The sequence below is a fragment of the Pelodiscus sinensis genome, chromosome 9 (genome assembly GCF_052426305.1).
Source record: "Pelodiscus sinensis isolate ZL-2025 chromosome 9, ASM5242630v1, whole genome shotgun sequence".
NCBI classification, from domain to species: domain Eukaryota; kingdom Metazoa; phylum Chordata; order Testudines; family Trionychidae; genus Pelodiscus; species Pelodiscus sinensis.
This window is the reverse complement of record NC_143060.1, coordinates 51706874-51726539: the sequence shown is the minus strand read 5'-3', so window position 1 is coordinate 51726539 and position 19666 is coordinate 51706874. Positions and strand designations below refer to the sequence as shown.

General features: G+C 41.3%; 1 protein-coding gene across 1 annotated transcript in view; it reads left to right on the top strand.

Moving 5' to 3' along the window:
- Nucleotides 1-19666, top strand: part of CDC73 (cell division cycle 73) — a 163262-nt gene that overhangs the window by 97401 nt on the left and 46195 nt on the right. The window lies entirely within an intron of this gene.

Sequence of the window (19666 nt, the reverse complement as noted above, 5' to 3'; positions counted from 1 at the left end):
GAAAGGGGAAACCTGGTAAATGAAACAGAACACAAGACTGAAACATCCTGGTGCCTTTTGCTCGTTAATGAAATAATGTATGTGGATGTCTAGAACAGGGCTACTCAACTTTGGAAGCCTTAGGAGCCACAGTGATACTCACAGCACATGTTGAGTACAGCAGCTTAAGTAGTCGCATATATAGCGGTTGCATATACATTCAGATATATGCAAATAGCTTTTCACACTGACAGGCATGAATACAAAGATTAAGGCAAGACTACACAACACAGAGGCCCCATTTAAATCAGTTTTGCTAATATTAATAAAATGCAATATTTACCCGATTTCCACCCATATGACAGCACTTTTAATGAGCACTGACAGTCCTACTAAACTAAAACGCATATCAACTGAAGACCATTATATTGACTTGCTGTTGTGAAGCGCTTTCCCAGTAGAGAAAATGCGGTCAAGACAGGGATCTTTTGATAGAAATGCCCCATTTTGAAAGATCCTGTAACCCTCATTAACTGGTCCCGTCTTGACCGCTGTTTTTTTCCGAAAAGTGGCTTTTCAACAAAACAAATCTGCAGCCATCATTATGTAAATGAAGCGCGGGAAATTCAAATCCCAGCTTCATTTACAATTTCAATATGTCTAATTTACATCCCTTTATCAAAAAAAGAGATGTAGCTTAGATGTACCTAAAATGGAGTATATCATTTCCAGCATATTTGGCTCCTGTGTGGAAGACCTACTGAATAGATCCTCTTTAAGTTTCAGCTTACATTTATGATCCTAAAGAATTATTTTTCCATAATTTACCATTTAGTTGTTAGAGCCACCAGTGTAGTAGTGTACTACATCTGCTTTTCCACTCCTTATGAATTACATAAACTCAAGATTAAGTTATGTGAGTTCCCATTAGGGGATCAATTTGCACTTGTTATATGGATAGGATAGACGTTGAAAGCTAATTACCTGACCAGTTAGATAATGTCAATTAACTACTTGTTGGCCAATGTAAAATATTGTCAGACATTCCAGCATGAATGCCCTGACGTAGGCGACAGCCTTCCTTTTTTTGATTACATTTAAATATCCTCGCTTCATTTGCATAATGGTGTCCGCTGCTTTTTTTCCCAAAACGGGGCTTTCAGGATCTTTCGAAATGGGTCATGTCTGTTGAAAATGCCCTGTCTAAACTGCCAGGATTTTTCAAAAAGCCCCATTTCGGAAAAAAGTGATGGCCGCCATTTTGCAAATGAAGCACTATTTAAATCCTGGCTTCATTTGCACTTTCGATATGTCTAATTTACATCCCTTGGCCAACAGAGGGGTGTAGTTTAGACGTAGCCAAAGAATCCCTACAAATGGTGTTGATCTGTTACTAGGTGGAAGTGTCAGTAACTGTCAGTAATACAGAAAAGCCAGAAATGTTCAATAAATAAATGCAGGTATAGTTATAACATATTAGAATGATGAAACATTTTTCACTTCAGGAGTAACTCAGGAGGATGCTAATCAGACTCTAAGGATAGACATTTTTAAATCTGCAAGTCCAGCTAATTTGCATCCAGGAATTAAAAAGGCAGGCTGGGATCTTGCTGGACTATCAGTAAATCTTAGAACACTGGAGAAGTTTCAGTGAACTGGAAAAATACTAATATTTTGGCAATATTTAAAATGAGTAAATAGGATGACACAGCCTGATCTTAATCCCAGACATCATCATAATAATTAATAAAAATGCTCTAAACTTCTAGAAGATGTCTGATTTGGTATTGCACAAAACTTTGATTAATAAACTGGAATGATTCCAAATCAATATGGCATATACTTAATGTATTAAAAAGTAGTTAGGTCAATGCAGTCTAATTCTTAATGAGGAATTAGTGAATGGGTATAGTGAGCCCACTAATCCTAATAATTTTTGCTGCATTAGCTAAAGTCTTTGCAGTTTTGTTTGTTCAAACCATATACAAATGATTTTTCACAATGACTTTCTCCTTGCTGGGGCTTTAAATTGTGAGAAGAATTTGCTCAGCCTTGATCATTTTAAACAATAAGTATTCTGTCAAAATTATAATTTTTTTTATTAATCCAGAAATGAGTGCTCTAGCATCAATTTCTAAAATCTTAATCTGCATAGAATCAGTTGATCTGTCACAGCATTACTAATGCATTATTTAGTGGTCATTCTATTGGCATCAGCTTTCATGTTTGTAATACAGAATGATTTTGTGTGACATCAGCTGGATTTCCTTTTCTCTCCAGGCAAAACCTGGCTAATTGATGGCTTTTGAGGGTATATTTATGCTGCAGTAAAGACCCACAGATTGACTGGCCTCGGGCTGCAGGGGCCAAAATTTAGACTTGGTGTAAGGGCTGAGGTCTGAAACCCTATGATGGGAGATGTTTTCAGAACCTGGGCTCCATGAGCCTAAATCAGTTAACCTAGGCACTGAGTATCCAGTACTGTGGGGTTTTTATTGTAGTGTTAGGCATTCCCTGAGATACTAACATGGCTTTCATCTCTACTTCTGGTGCTAAATGAAAATACTACTTTCAGACATATTGTAGATTGTATTGTCATTATTAGTTGTTTCCCTATCACCCAGGACCTTTTCCCATTTTATTGCCCATGGTGGTTTTAAATAACTTACTAGCATATTTATTTTCTCTTGCTAAAATTTGCACCTTCTGGTTAAATCATAATAATCACTATATGCCTCTTCATAGTTTAGAATAATAATGTGTTGCATACATACTTGCCCAAAAATGTATTGCAGTCCGCTGCAGTCTTGAAGATACATGCATAGAAACAACATTGGAAATGCTGATATTTATGTATTTCTAACTAGTTGTTGTTAGTCACATATTAACCTGCCTTTTAGCAAGTTAATTAGCCATCATGTGTTTGATATATGTCTCTAAGATGTAGTATTTTAGTTTGAAACCCTACAAAATATTGAATGTTGAGACTGATTTTTCATCTTGACAGATGTGGATTTATTTTTTTTGTCTGGCACGAAATCCACACTGACTTTCAGGGACGATGGCATTTGTGAACACGTGTAATAACTGCTGATTGTAGAGAATGTGGAGCAGGATCTTACCAGCTATAGACAGCAGTGAGATGCCCCGGTGGTCATCACAACATGGACGTCATCTTTTCTCTTAAATATGTGTACAGTCAGAGCATCTTTGAATACCTGGGGAACTTGCTCTTTCTCCCAGATGGAGATAAACAAACAGGTGAGACAAAACATTAGCTGGCCACCACCAGCTTTATAAATCTCTGATGGTATCGGGTCACTGCCATGTGCCTTTCCAGATTTCATCTGCTTGATATCTCTTTTGTACCTCACCAAGAGTTGGCAGTATAACTAGCTGTGAAACACTGGCACGCTGAGGAATCTCTTCAAGAATGGTGCTGTTGAAAGTTGATGTCTGGTTTAATATGTTGCAAAAATGTTCAGCCCAGAGGTCAAGGATATTAGCACTATCTGTAGTCAGTGTGTTGCCATCAGCAGAGCCCATTGGTATAGAGCTAGCAGTACACGTCCCGTAGACTGCCTTCAGTCCATCATAGAATGTTTTGAAATCATGTCTGATCGCCTTAAATTTTGACTGGTTTACATTTCCACTTGTCCTCTTTCATTTTCCATATTTTGATTCGTACTTTCTGCTTAGATCGAATGCATGTTGATTCCATGGAGGCATTCTCTTTATTGTTGATGCAGGCCAGGTGTGTCACATGAATCTTATCAAGAAGATCTTGAGCATCTTTGTATTCAAATCGTCCTTATGTTTGTATTTTTGGAAACCTAGAATTTCAACAGCAGTTCTGTAGGTTGTGCCCTTGATGTTAATCCAGTCCTCCTCAATAATGGATGGCTACTCTGTACCTTTATTGTTGATCACAAAGGAACCTTCAAGACGGAGTTGAAGCAATGCTTATGTCTCCAGCATTTCAAATTTAATTACATACAACTTTTTCCAGCATTCAGCAGAATGATGATTTGATTAGCAAAGGTTCAAGGAGACAGCACTGTGAACTATGTAATTAGGTGCCAGTGCCACACATTGCAGGAATCAACTTACCACTTGAAAGAGATTTGTTTTGTAACAAAGTAGTCAGTCATATGCCAGTGCTTAGACCAAGGTTGCATCCAAGTTGCTTTGTTTGATCGCTTGTTGGAAGAATGTGCTTGCAATAGCAAGCTCATGCTGTGCACAAGTTTGAAGGAGGATCTCATTGGAGTCCTCGTTTCCAATTCCATGAGGTCCATGAGTACCTTTGGCCATGTGGTTGCTGTCCTGACCAACTCTGGGAGGGAGGGAAGGGGGGGGGGGGAGAGAGAGAGGGAGAGGGAGAGAAAAAAAAATCAGGTTATTGTAGAAAGCTGGTTTTTCGTTAACTGCAGCAGGCAGAGTGGGTGCATATGGACTAACAACTACAAGGCACTGTTCCTGCCTCAGTCAAAGCTTTGCAGTCATAAGGTGAAGACTGATGGCATGTGGCTGGGATTCAAGATGGGGAACTAGTGATGTCCTGAAGGCAAAACCAACTTCCACTTCTCTTGGATGCTCGTCTGGATAACCACACAATAATAGGAGTAGGCTGCTCCAACCTCTGTGGACTAGCTGATACCAGAGAAGTGTTTCGTGTAAGGCTGTGACATGGATGTTATGTGCAGGATCTCTACTAATGATTGCTGTTCTGCATTCATGGTGATCATTGTCGTCAACAGTGTGCACGCATTCCAGGACACAGTGCATTGTTTCTGTTGAGTTGTTGATTTTCTCGTGTCCACAAAATTGAATAGCCAATTGGTTGTAGTTAACAGACAGGAATCAGCTGGAACAAGTTAGGTTTAGGGATTAGCCGAGAACTTTAAAGAAGAAAAAGCTAATAGGCTTGGGAAATGAGATCCATTAATTCATGTAGTATGTTTGTGATGAGATTTAATTGTAGCTGTTGTTTTAGATTAGATATTTAGTATTTTATTTAAAAAAAAATCCAGTTTAAATAATTTTATTTTGATTTTTTTATCCACCTTGCACGTATGTGAGTTTTCAGTAGAGTAGCTGTATTTTAATTTGTAATGATCCTAAGTAAAACTTAAGCACAGGTTTTGCTTTTAAATGTGATAGCAAAAATATTGAAAAGACCAGAATGAGAGTTAAACTCCCACAATTAGGAAAGCCACAAGATGGCATCAAATTGTCATTTCTGTCCTTTGTTGCTAAAACTGTTTTCTTCAAAAAGTCAGAAAACAATTCGGTCAGTCTGTGGATTTCCATATAGAAACCATTTGGATATCTGATCAGCAGTGTTGTAAGGAATACAGATTTTGAAAGCTTCACTCACTGCTATAAATCATGACTGAAATAACAGAAATGAGCATCCTCTTTTTAAATAGCCAGTCCCCAAACAAGTTGCACTACAAAAGACTGTAAACTAACTTGTGTACACAAAGGTTCCTTCCAGAGAAGAAAAGTAACACATACTTCTCAGGAAAAGATTGTACAACATAGTATATCTCTTCTTTTATAATCAATTGTAGTAATGGTTCATATTATGGCAATATTAGACTTAAAGAGAATTGCTTTCAGTCCTTTGGTCATCAGCCTTTGAAAGTCAGTGCTTCTTTGGACTTTAGAAATAGGCACTATTTAAGTGTACAGTAGGACCCGACTACAGACAGGGAAATTCATAGACATTTTCTGAATTTTGCAAATTAAATCAACAACGGAGCAAGAATAATAATCACAAAATATTTAACTCTTATGACAAGTGTATAACAAAATATCAGAAAATCGTATACTTTATAAAAATAATAGCCTTAATTTAATATGACTACAGTTGGTTAAATCTCTGACAACTGGAAAATTCCCTGTTGCTTTTTTGAGGATAAGATTGCATTCTCTGTTGCAAATTATTCCCTTATATGATTATTGTCCGTTTTCAACTACTCCGTAGGGATGTAACAGAATAACAATTTAAACAGTTAACTTATAAGCCTGGGTTTATCAATCATCATTAACGGTTAGATAAAGGCTTCTGCCCCCGCTCCTGGAGTGTCAGCTGCCACCCCATGATGCTGGCTCTATATCAGAGCCTTCAGCATGGGGTGACAAAAGGCTCCCTGGGAGTTGGAAACAGGAGCTGACTGCCGCATTGTGCTACTGCCTCTGTATTAGAGCAGGGTGGCAGGTGGGAGCTGGTGTGTACTGGCAGCCGGCTTAAAAGCTGGCTACTGGCATGCTCCTGCTCCCAGGGAGCTGGTTCTCACCTTACACTGTGGGCAGTGCATCTGGCTCCCCAGGAGTGGGGTCAGAGGGATCTGTTCCTGGGGAGCTTGCTGCACTGCGGGCTCTACAATATAAGCTTTATGCTGCAGCGCCAATACCATTCGGAAAGTAGTTAGCACCTTCATTGATAAAGGTTCCGCCACCCCATATCTTGATTAAGTCCATAATTAATTGAATTGAATTTGCATGTGTATTGTAATTCCAAGCTTTCGCTGTGGATTTGGCTTGAACTGGCCTGTGACAAGACCGCTGCCTTCAGATCTGTGAGATTATGGTTAGGTAAACAGAAATGTTCTGCCACTGGCTTCTGAGTATTTTCTTTACGTATATCCGATTTGTGTCCATTGATTCTTTTACGTAGAGAATGTCCAGTTTGACCAATATGTATAGTAGAGGGGCACTGTTGGCATTTGATACTGTAGATCAAATTACTAGATGAGCAGTCAAATGACCCTTTGATTTTGTGGCTAGTGTTTGCTGCAGTGATGAATTCGTCTGTGTAGATATGTGAGCAAAGTTAGCATCTTTTTCTGGTTGCAGGGCTGGGTTCCTGGAGGCTTATGATATGGTTGTGTGGCATGGTTATCAGACAGAATGTTTCAGGTTAGGGTGTTGTCTGTAAGAAGAACAGGTTTTTCTCCCAAGGCCTCTGAGAGTGAGGGATCATTTTCCAGGATGGGTTGTAGATTGTGTATGGTGCGTTGAAGGGGTTTGAGTTGTGGACTGTCAGTAACAACAAGAAGAGTTCTGTTATTTTCTCATTTGGGTCTGTCTTGAAGTAGTTTGTCTGGATACTTTTTTGGCTCTGTCAATTTGTTTTTTCACTTCCCCAGGTGGGTATCTCAGATTTATAAATGCTCTGTAAAAATCCTGTAGGTGATTGTCTCTGTCTGTGGGGTCGGAGCAAATCCGGTTGTATCGTAGGGCTTGGCTGTATACAGTCGACTGAAAAATGTGTCTAGGATGGGAGGTGGAAGCATTGAAGGTAAGTGTAGCGGTCTGTGGGTTTAAACCCATTCTCCGTTTTGGTCCTAATCCTAAGAGATGTCCTGACCAAAGGAACCCATTTATTTCTGACACCTCTTCCAGCTCCAGTTGAATCCCATATACTTCATGGGATGAAACAGTTTCAGATTCAGCAACAGCAGCAGCAACAGCTCCAGTTCACCTCAAAATCTGTTGCCGTCTTTGATACCACCACGAGATTGTTAAACAAGCAGTTTCTTCCTTGTAAAACTCTTTGCAGCTAAAGAAAATGGGAGCATGCAATGTTAAAATGAAAGCCTTATTTAATACTTGATATTTCAGATGGCTTAACTGTTTCACCCCCTTTTCTGTACCATTAATAAAAGTACAAAAGAATTTCAATGCTGTATTTGCCATGGTCCTAAGCAGCCTGAAGAGTCTCTGTATCCCAAACCCTGAACCTTATTTAACACTGTTTAATGTTGGACATTGATGAGATAACAATCTTTAGCCCATTTGTTCCATCAACATTTATACAGCAGTAATCATTGTCCATGCACTATAGGCCCCCTGTTATGTAGTTGACGTTTATGGGAAATATGCTTTAAGAAAAAAGCCCCCGTGATACATATTTTCAGTTGTCTATGATATTGCAGGAGCAAGGAGTACCGAAATGAATCTGACTGTACTGAGAAAACACGCATTGAATGTTTTTGTATATTCCAGCATATAATTATAAATGAGACTGATACCCAAAAGTGAAATTGTAATTATCTGGGAGTAGGAAAATGGATAACGAAAGCTGATTAAGTCCCTAATGTTAAGTGTATAAGTCGTGAGTTACGAAGTACAGTTTTGCAAGGTAAATTAGGAGAAACTAATTCTACTAACTTGTTCATGATTAAAATATTGTATAAGGTATCTAAGGAAGATGTGTATTTTTCAAGTTACAGGGTTTTGTGACTAAATTAGTTTGTTTATGAATATTCATAATCTACTCCTTGGCAATCTTGCATGGTTTATGCATAAGAATTAGGTATGTCATCCCTTGAGCAGAAATGTTACGTTATGTGAAAAGTTTGAGATGTGTCATTCATTCAGAAGTGGAGGAATGATCAATACTACTGCTCCTGATGCTTACTGTATAAACTGAATTTTCCAAGTTAGCTTTCCCCGCCTCCCCTTCTCCTAGGAAAACCATGGTTCTCAGGCCTTTGGCTAAGATAAAGTGTTGTAGGACATATAAAGTGCACTATAGCCAATGAATGTTAGAATCTTTACTTTTACTTGCAAACAATTGAAATGTAATATTTCTTCTCTATTTGATCAGCATCTTTCTTTTTTCAGGGAAGCAAAATTATTATGCTATGACATTTTTATGCCAGTATGTATTTTTCTCCAAGTTGATGATATCATTTGTCTCAGTGCAGGAAATTTCAAACAGGTAGTGTTGAAAGCTCATACTCATTAAACTACTACATCAGGGGTGGGAAACCTCAGGCCCAAGGGGCCTGATGTGGCCCCTACTTGCCTGGACCCAGCCCCTAAGGCTCAAAGCTCACCCCAGCATTGGAGAGCTTGTGCTGGCATGCCAGCCCCCCTCCCACACCCCCTGTAGGGCTGGAGCATACAAAATGTACTAAGCTGGCCCCCTCTGGGCTCTGGTGTGGCAGTGAGGGTGGTTTTCGCTTTCCACTTGTGTACGGCCCCCAAATTGATTTTTCTGTGAGTCTTTGGCCTCTGTTCCAAAAAAGGTTCCCCACCCCTGTACTACAGGTTGGACTTCTGTGGTTTGGGACTCTCTAGTCCAGCAACACCCATGGTCTGGCTGGACTAGAGAGCCCCAGCCACAGAGGTTGCCAGTGGCTGGGAGCTCAGACAGTCTGGCATCAGGCAGCCTCAGAGGCAGATCTGGGAGAAAGGAGCCTGGCTGGTAGCCAGAGCTAGGCTGGGCAGGAGCAAGGAGCCCTGGAGCTGGGAGTGAAGCTCTGCCAGAGCCCCTGCGACTGGGGTTGAAGAACCACCCCTGGCTCTTGGCAGAGAGCCTCACTTGCTGCAGCTGTGCTGCAGACTGGTGTGGAGCCCCTCCATCGAGCCGCGGGCAGGTTACTGACTGGGCCAGTGGCCAGAAAGGGAGCCTTAGGAGAGCTCGAGGCCTGACACACACACCCCACACCTCCGGTTCGGCAAGCTCTCTCCTTCAGGACCACTCAGGCCCCAAGAATGCTGGACCAGGCAGGTCCAGCTTGTATTATTAATTGAGTCTACTATTGAACAGTTTTTAATGTAGTGAGGGGCAGGAAGGTTAAATCATCCGTAATCTTGAAGGGAAAAGAGGTGGAATAATGCAATTTTAGATGTCTTTATAGGACTATATATCACCATTTGTCAATAGTTCTATTAGCTTTTATTTCTGAAAAGTTGGAATCTTGGAGCAGTGGAGCTTTGTAAGCCATCTACAGTAAACTTCATCAGCCAAATTCTTGTGGTTGATACCATGCACTAAGGGCAGTCTGAGCTACTTTTTCAGTCTTATTATTTTATTGTTTTGAATAAGACAATATCAAAAATGTTTCTTTATGGGGAAAAAAGCTTCTTTTCCTTCCTTAGCCATGCATTTCTGTACTACATCATGCATGACTCTTCAGATTACTGAAGGCTTTTTGAATCTTCGATGAACTCTTTGTGCTTCACTTCTCTCCTCCCTTACAATCCTTATTTTGATCTTAATTCTTTATTTGTTTCTCTGAAGATTCCAAATATTTTTCTCCTCCCACATGCTGGTAACCTTTGTATATTAGCCATTTCTTTAAATAGAAGTGTTTAATTGTGCTGTAGCAAATTAAAAATCGGATATCTTGATGCTCCACAGTTGAGATGCTTAATCTTAAATTCTTTGATTCTCTAGTTATTTGGTGGCATTTATATTTTGACTTCATATGTGAATCATTGATCAGTTTTCCTGTGATTTGCTCTACAGGAAAAATGAACATTCAGGGGGAAAAAAGTGTTCCTCTTGGCAATCATAAGATCCTCAAGGTAGTTTTGTATACATGTTGTTCTGGCATTGTATGTGTATTCTATTGAAGAAAGAAACCTAACACAAACTACAAAATAAGTTTTACAGAATAAAAGTTTGCCTTTATAATTCATAATGCCAAGACCACAAAAATAAGATAATCAGATGTACAATCCTACTTAGTGCCAATTTCTGTGTGCTACCCATAAGAAAACAGATGCTGTGAGACAGCATGCTGTTCAAAACAACAATTTATCATAAAAATAATTCCTTTTAGCCTTTGAATAAGGTGCATAATGTTCTACAGTAAATATGAATTAGCTGTATCCTTTGGAGATATGCCATATGGTTTTAACATTAAGTACTAGTGATTTAACTTGGTAGCTTGAAGAGGGATTTTTAGGAGCTGGCCATGCACTAGTTTTCAGCACTGCCATGCAAGCCTGCCTACATTAAATTCCTAACCTCACTCTTCCACTTGCTATGCTGGCAGGTGCTGTTAATGCTCAGGCCTGGGGATTGTGTGTGTCTTCAGTCTCTCTGATTCCTGTGACTGAGTTAAGGAGTAGTTTTATTGAAGACTTCCATTCTGATCTAGTTAGAAGTATGACAACTGTACCAATATTCATGTTTGTTCTGGACTCTTAGAACTCTGTAAAATTGGGGTCTCAGAGGATGAAGCTGGTGGTTTGTGATGGTTCGTTACCTCCCTAACCAGGCCTAATACTAGAAGAGTATTTGTTTAATGAACACACAACTTCCTTTTTGCCTGTCCTGTGTCAAAGATTTCAAGAATGGTGCTGTCTTTTGCAGGTTCTTGATTGAGCAATGTGTGTCCCATTCAGCTTAAGTGGTGGTCCCTTTAAAATGTGGAAGATTGTATCATGCAATAACATTCACTATAATGGGTGTCATACTGTTGGAAATAATTTCTCATCTTTCTGCTATTGAGCGATCACTTATAGCTGTAGTTAGGTGGATGTACTGCTGTGGTATCCTCACAGGTCTCTAGCTCTATTGATGATGATAACCAGAAGGTTGCTTGCGTGCGTGCTCAATGATGTGGTCCCAATGACCACAGCAGACTTCAAAAGGGCCCCCAAAGACCACAAACCAGATAAGGATTGAAGGTGCCAGGCTAGATTTATTGTTAAATGAAGTACAGTAATAGTTGTCAGTAGACTCTACTGAACCACTACACACATGTACTTGCCACAATAGAATGACTCAATTAGTGGGAAATTTCCACTGCCCACAGGTCATATAAAGACTGTCCCCCCCCAAAGACACCACTTTATATACAGGTACAAACAAGTCACACATCACTGCTGACGTATCAGGTTGCCATCCTCTAATGGTGTTAGGTTACCACCCTTTGATGCTACTTAGATACCGCCCATCACCCTGTACCCCATTGTTTAATTGGAGTATCTCTATCCATCATGCTGTCATTTTTTACCCTTTCCTGAACCTGGGTCTGTATCTGAGAGGAGTGGGTACCAAGGTCTTTTTTTAATGAGCTGGTAGTACCATGTGATGTCAACTTATAACCAGTACCAATTATTGTTCTGCACCTGGGCTTATTACCAATTAGTGTTTTGCACACTCAGCCCTGTTCATGCTAAGTACTGTGAGCAGGGGCCTGCCTCACTCACAGCTTAGCTTTGCTTTATGTTGGCCATGTTTTGTCCATTGTTAGCTGGGCCTCAGACCAGGCCTGTGCTGCATGGGCTTATGTTTTAGGCCTTCATCTTACTATAATAGCATTGACATGTAGTCAGATGAGAGCTAATTGTGTCTCTTTCCATAGATTCCAAATCCATGTCAGTATAGGTTGTGGCTTTCCAGCTTTTGTTAGGCTTTTTTCACTTAACTGCTCTACTGATGTAGCTAAACGGAATATATTTCTCCCCTTGGAATTTGTCTCCTGGATGTCTCTGACTTTAATGTCCAACCATAGTGCATAAACACGTTCCTTGAAAATCCCACGAAAGGGAGTGAGGTGACTGAATATCAGTGAATGGGAATTGGGAGTCTAACTACATTTCTCTCCTTTGCTGGAAATTACTGCTAAAATGAACATAATTGGCAGTGTTAATATATGACTTCAGAGTTAACCCACAATTGAATAGAATGTGAGTAGTTTATTACACTTGTTGCTTTTTTAGATATTTCACTAGAAGTACTCACATTAAGCATATTGCACGGACAAAGAATTTAGTATCCCTTCCCCAGGTCTGTGGGTTGAAGTCTAGTGATTTTCCTCAAAACCTTAATGACAGAATGCTGAAAGTCTGCATTTTGCTCTGATGCTAGAATGTGTCTTGAGGGTTGCAGATTATTTATTCGGCTTGATATGTCACATCCCTGTTCCTGTACTCTTTCCTCCCCCACCTTCCGGTATTTCTCGTGCCACTTGGTAGCAGATGTATTGTCAGAGCTGTATGTTCTTATGTATAAACAGATGACATTATAAGGTTGGTTTGCTGGTATTTTAAAAGGTTTTTAAATTCATAATTAAATTAAATGATTATATTAGTATGATAGGGAGAAACAATGCGATAATGTAAGGAAGGGCTCTTCACTTGCTGAAAATCAAATATTGACTTATGTATAAAAGTATTGCTATAGAGTCAGAGACCAATGCTAGGGCATGATCTAAAACTCTGTTTATGACTGAATAACTATAGCTTTTTCTGTATTTCCATCCACCAATACTGCACTCTTTCAGGAAATTTACTAGTTTGGGATTTAAAGAATAAGTTTATGGAAAGTAACATTGAATGTATTTTCCAAAACACTTATTTAAAAACCCTTTGTGGCATCATTGTCTTCACACAGACCCTGACATTGACTTTTCTTTAGAGGTGGACTGTGGAAATCTTATTCTCACTTTCTCAGAAGAAAGAGAGGGGTGTTAAGTCTCATTCTAGCTGTACTTTAGTAGCAAGGGATCTGCAGGTTGGCTTGCTGCTTTGATCTTATAGTGCAATTCTTTGACTTCTTCCAAATTTCTGTGTAGTTTAATAGTTACTCTGCAAGGACACTGGCAAAAATATTTTGTCCATAGCAGAGATTCAGCATTTCTTGTAATATTATTTTTAAAGTTAATGTAGTAGTCTGCATCAACTATGGTATTTTAATTAACAGAAAACAGCACAAAGTCATTCAGCAGTAATCCTTCTCTTCTAAGGAAGAAATTAAATCCTTGTGTCACTAAACAGCAGAATAATTGCTTTAGAAATTGGAGAAGCTGAGTGTATGCTGGGGTGGGCAAAAACCCCTCAGTAGGCCGGATCCGGCTTGCCCAGGGCTTTGATCCAGCCCATGAGGCAGTTCCAGGCCCTACCCCCGACTCAGGTGTGTCAATTTTCAGCAGCATGGGGGAGGGAGCTCAGCACTGCCACTCCTCCCTTGTGCAGCTGTTGGAGAGTGCTCCCTCCTCCCTGGAGCAGGTTAGGCTGCAGTGGGAAGAGACAGTGCTAGGGCTCTGGGGCCGGCCCTGTGGACCATGTGATGGCAGCAAGCAGCACCTTTGGGGGTGGCCCTGGACTGGGAGGCCACAGCAAGTGGCACCTCTGGGGCCGGCCTCAGACCACGTGGCTGCAACCATTGCTGCAAGAGGGTATGAAGCCAGGTAAACTCCCCCCTTATGCTCAGACTCTCCCCCCCCCCCCACCGCAATCCCCTCACTTCCATCCCCCTAAGACCCAGTACCCCTAGCATGCTCCGAAACCCTCATTCCCGTACTCTCTCTGCTGGCCAGACACTGCACCCTCTCTTGTTCCTGCTCCCTCCACTTGTCCAGACACTAGGGTTGCCAGATGGTTGAAATAAAAATACTGAACCTCCCCCCCCCCCCCCAAAACAAAACCCGGGAAAAAAATCTGTTGGGGAGAGGGGGGGGAGGAGACCAAAGTTGTTGATCAAAAATAAAGACTCCAAGGACAACTTAAGCCCCCCCCCTCAAAAAAAATTAAAATAAAATAACATGTCCCCTATAAAAGTGAGTGCAGGGATTGGAACAGGGGAGTGGTTGAGCACTAAGACCCAGGGGAAGCATTGCTTCCCCTAGGTCTTTTGGCTGGCAGCCATTTTGTGCCGGCAGCCTTGGGGAACCGGGTAATCATGGGGGCTGGGGGTGTTGGGGGGTCGGGGGCAGTTTGGAAAGGGGGGGGAGGCCGGGCGCTGAGTATTTGTAGGGTTGCCCGGCATTTTCGTCTCCTGGCCGGGGAAAAATTCAGAGAATACCGAGCATCTCAGGTGTCTGGTATTCTGTGTGTGTGTGTGTGTGTGTGTGTGTGTAAAAAAACCGGACAGGAGTTGAAAATACCGGACTGTCCGGGGTGAATATCGGACACCTGGCAACCCTACTGGACACCCTACTCCCAGCCTGCTTCTGCACCTAGGTCCTGCACCCCATCCTTAGTCTACTTGCTGACAGCCCTGTCTCACACACTGAACTCTCCCAAGGGGGTCCATAAAATCCACTAACTCCAGAACCACAGAAAAGTAAATCTGGCCTGTAGGAAGTCCTGAACCTCAGTCCTCCCTGTCCCTTCCCTTTGCCCTGTGAGACTGGAGCACCAGAGGAGTAAGGTCTCAGGGCCGCATCAATGAATGTTGGGGTTTTTGCAGTTTTTTTGCTTCTGACTTGTGTGGTGCCTCACTGATTTTTCTGTGCGTCAGTGACTCCTGACACAAAATGAATAAAGAAAACATTGAAATCTTTTGTGCCTGACATAATATTTTACTTTATTTAAAATTAAGTTTGATAAATTAATATGAGAAAGTTAAAACACTTAATCTGTTTCATAATTTAAATTAAACTATTCTCATTGGCTGGTTCAGAAAATAAGGGTTCAGAAAACCCAGCCTGCACTTGCCTCTGCTCCCCCATCACACAGATCAGTGAATAAGTTAAATCTCAGTAGGCCACGTCTGAAAGGTTGCCGACCCCTGCATCTTAAGTTAATGAAGCTGCCGTAAATAGGATTGTTACGGACTTCAAAAAGTATCAACGGCGTGCGGACCCATATATAGAGACGAATAAGTCAAATCTTGGCACTCCACCTCTGAAAGGTTGCTGACACCTGCCCTATCGTGTTGCCTGGGAGCTGGAGACATGTGAGCCCTTTCAACTGCTTCTGTTTAAAGGGCTCACACTTGCTGGGTGACTGTGTTGCCTGGCAGCCACCCAGCAGGTGCAAGCCCTTTAAACTGTTGCAATTGAAAGGACTCGCAGCTCTCAGTCCCAGGAGGCGAGAGCCCTTTCAACTGTGTCTGTTCAAAGGGCCCGTGCCTGCCAGGCGGCTGCTAGGCAGCAGGTAGGCAGCGGGGCCAGGAGCTGCCACCCATGTTATGTGAATTCTAAGCCTCCACCCCTAGACAACTCTGGAAGGAGGCTAGCCCCCAGTACCTTCCCAGCTGCTCCAGGTTCCTTCCATTGTTCAGAAGTCAAGGGATAGGCACCCCAGGCCAAGCAAAGTTCCTGGCAGGGTAATTCTCAATCCTTCCCCTTCTGAATTTCACTTCTGAAATTTGTGAAATGGCCCCCCCCTTCAAAACTTATTGCCCACTCCTGGTATGTACTAAGGCGAGTCCTTCCTAGATGTAGTTACTTAGGCATTTTCTTTTGAACTTTAGTGGAGAGATGTCTGACTGAATTTCAGCCTTTTAGTAAGTTCACAGCTGATGCATCCTTATGCTCTCATCCTATTATTTTGTAGATAAAGATTGGGGTTAACTTACACCAGAGAAACATTAATATTTAGGGTCTGTAGCTTTAAAATTGTCATTGATCTTGTAGCTCCTGGTCTTCAATTTCGTAGTGATGAATTTTCTTAGTTACAGAGCACAGTATTACTCATAAGACTTTAAGGTCAGAAGGGACCATTATGATCATCTAGTCTGACCCCCTGCACAGTGCAGGCCACAGAATCTCACCCATCCCTCGTAGAATAATACTCTCACCTATATCTCAGATATTGAAGCCTTCAAATACTTTGAAGACCCCAAGATGCAGAGAATCCTCCAGCTGTGATCTGTACCCCATGCTACAGAGGAAGGTGAAAAACCTCCAGGGCCTCTGCCAATCTACCCTGGAGGAAGATTCCTTCCCGACCCCAAATATGGCGATCAGCTAAACCCTGAGCATGTGGGCAAGACTCACCAGCCAGACTCCCAGAAAGTTCTCTATAGTAACTCCCATCATCCCTCCATTGACCTATTTCCCACTGATAATGAATGGTCAATTAGTTACCAAGATCATGTTATCTCATCAAACCATCCCCTTCATAAACCCATCTAGTTTAATCTTGAAACCAGATAGATCTTTTGCCCCCACTACTTCCCTTGGAAGGCCGTGCCAGAACCTCACTCCTCTAATGGTTAGAAACCTTCGTCTAATCTCAAGTCTAAACTTCCTACTAGCCAGCTTATATCCATTTGTTCTTGTGTTCACATTGGTATTAACCTTAAATAATTCCTCTCCCTCCCTGGTATTTATCCCTCTAATATATTTAAAGAGTGCAACCATGTCCCCCCTCAGCCTACTTTTGGTTAAGGTAAACAAGCCAAGCTCCCTGAGTCTCCTTTCATAAGACAGGTTTTCCATTCCTTGGATCATCCTAGTGGCCCTTCTTTGTACCTGTTCCAGTTTGAATTCATCCTTCTTAAACATGGGAGACCAGAACTGCACACAGTATTCCAAATGGGGTCTCACCAATGCCTTGTACAATGGCACTAACACCTTCTTATCCCTACTGGAAATACCTTGCCTAATACATCCCAAGACCGTATTAACCTTTTTCATGGCCATGTCACAATGGCGGCTCATAGTCATTTATAATAAACCAGGACTCCAAGGTCCTTCTCCTCCTCCGTTACTTCCAACTGATGTGTCCCCAGCTTATAACTAAAATTCTTGTTGTTAATCCCTAAATGCATAACCTTACCCTTCTCACTATTAAATTTCATCCTATTGCTATCACTCTAATTTACGAGATCATCCAGATCTTCCTGTACGATATCCCGATCTTTTTCTGAATTGGCAATAGCTCCCAGCTTTGTGTCATCCGCAAATTTTATCAGGACACTTCCACTTTTGGTGCCAAGGTCAGTGATAAAAAGATTAAATAAAATTGGTCCCAAAACTGATCCCTGAGGAACTCCGCTAATAACCTTCCTCCAACCTGACAGTTCACCTTTCAATATGACCTGCTGTAGTCTCCCCTTTAACCAGTTGCTTATCCACCTCTCAACTTTCATATTAATCCCTATCTTTTCCAATTTAACCAATAATTCCCCATGTGGTACTGTATCAAATTCCTTACTAAAGTCGAGGTAGATTAGATCCACTGCATTTCCTTTATCTAAAAAATCTGTTACTTTCTCAAAGAAGGAGATCAGGTTGGTTTGGCACGATCTACCTTTTGTAAAACCATGTTGTAATTTGTCCCAATTGCCATTAGCCTCAATGTCTCTAACTACTTTCTCCTTTCTCCTTGTTTACATACTCGTATGAGAAGCATGTGGTGATCTCATTTTCATAGAATCATAGAAAAATAGGACTGGAAGGGACCTCAAGAGGTCATCGAGTCCAGCCCCCCGCCCTCAAGACAGGACCAAGCTCCGTCTACACCATCCCTGACAGATGTCTATCTAACCTGTTCTTAAATATCTCCAGAGAGGGAGATTCCATCACCTCCTTTGGCAATTTATTCCAATATTTGACCACCCTGACAGTTAGGAATTTTTTCCTTTTGAAATTTTTGGAATTTTTTCATATTGCTCTTTTGAAAATCTTTCTGCATTTTGGGTTGCTGAGCACTTCAGAAAATCATAGAATATTAGAATTGGAAGGGACTTCAAGAAGTCTTCACACTGTGTCCTGCACTCACTGTAGGACCAAGCACCATCCAAGTCATCCCTGACAGATATTTATCCAAACTGCTCTTAAATAACCTGCTCCATCTCTAGTGTAGGAATCTTAAATTTAGATGAATCAACTAATTAAATAATTGATGGAATATCCATTGACTACTCGATTAGCTGATAAGGCCCTGTCTTCTTTTGAAATGTTCAAGAGCCCAGGTGGCTCTTGTATATTTCAAAAGCAAAGTGCACAGGGCAGACGGGGAACGGTTGGCCCATGCTCCCCGCAGCACTTCTGCTTCTAAGTGCTGCCAGTTCTCTGCTGTGCCCCTCCCCCACTCTTGCTGCCTCTCTCTGATAGAGGCAACAACGAAGCGGGGGGGATTGGAAGGAGGGGAGAGATTAGTCAAGTCACTAGTTGACTGTCAGTTGACTAGTCACTTACATCCCTGTTCCAGTGATGGATAACCTAGGCAATTTATTCTAGTGTTTAACCAACCTCACAGTTAGGAAGAATTTCCTAATGTCCAACCAAACCTCCCTTACTGCAGTTTAAGCCCATTGCTGCTGGTGCTATCATAGGTTAAGGAGAATATTTTTTCTTTCTCCTCCTTGTAACACTCTTTTAGGTACTTGAAAACTGTTACCATGTCCTCTCTATCTTCTCTTCCTAACTACACAAACCCATTGCATGTTCGGAAGCTTCAGGGGGTAGCCGAGTTAGTCTGTAAAGGATAAACTTAAAGACCAACAAATGGTCTGGTAGCACTTTAAAGACTAAGAAAACATGCAGATGGTATCATGAGCTTTCATGGGCACAGCACACTTCAGGTGACCGGAATGTTGAGTTTAGGATGTGCAGACCCCCTCTCACTTTCCCCTATTTATTTTGGGTCTGCTCTCAAAACTCCGGTCATCTGAAGAAGTGGGCTGTGCCCACGAAATCTCATGATACCATCTATATGTTTTATTAGTCTTTAAAGTGCTACCAGACCGTTTGTTGTTTTTTAAATTTAAACAAACCCAGTTCTTTTAATCTTCCCTCACAGGTCATATTTTCTAGGCCTTCAATAATTTTTGTTGCTTTTTTTCTGGACTTTCTGCAGTTTTTCCATATCTTTACTGAAATGTGGTGCCCTGAACTGGACACCATACGCCAGATGGGGCCTAATCAGCATAGAGTAGAGTGGAAGAATGACTTATCATGTCTTGTCTACAACACTCCTGTTAATGCATTCCAGAATTGTTTTTTTTTTTCTGCTCAATATCTTCTGCCAATTTTTTGCAACAGCATCACGCAGTTGACTCATATTTAGCTTGTGGTCCACTGTGATCCCCGAGATCCCTTTCTGCGGTTTTCCTTCCTTGACAGTCACTTCCCATTCTGTATGTGTAAAACTTGTTCCTTCCTAAGTGAAGTACTTTGCATTTGTCCTTATTTAACTTCATCCTATTTACCTTAGACTGTTTTTTCCATTTTGTCCAGATAATTTTTAATTATAG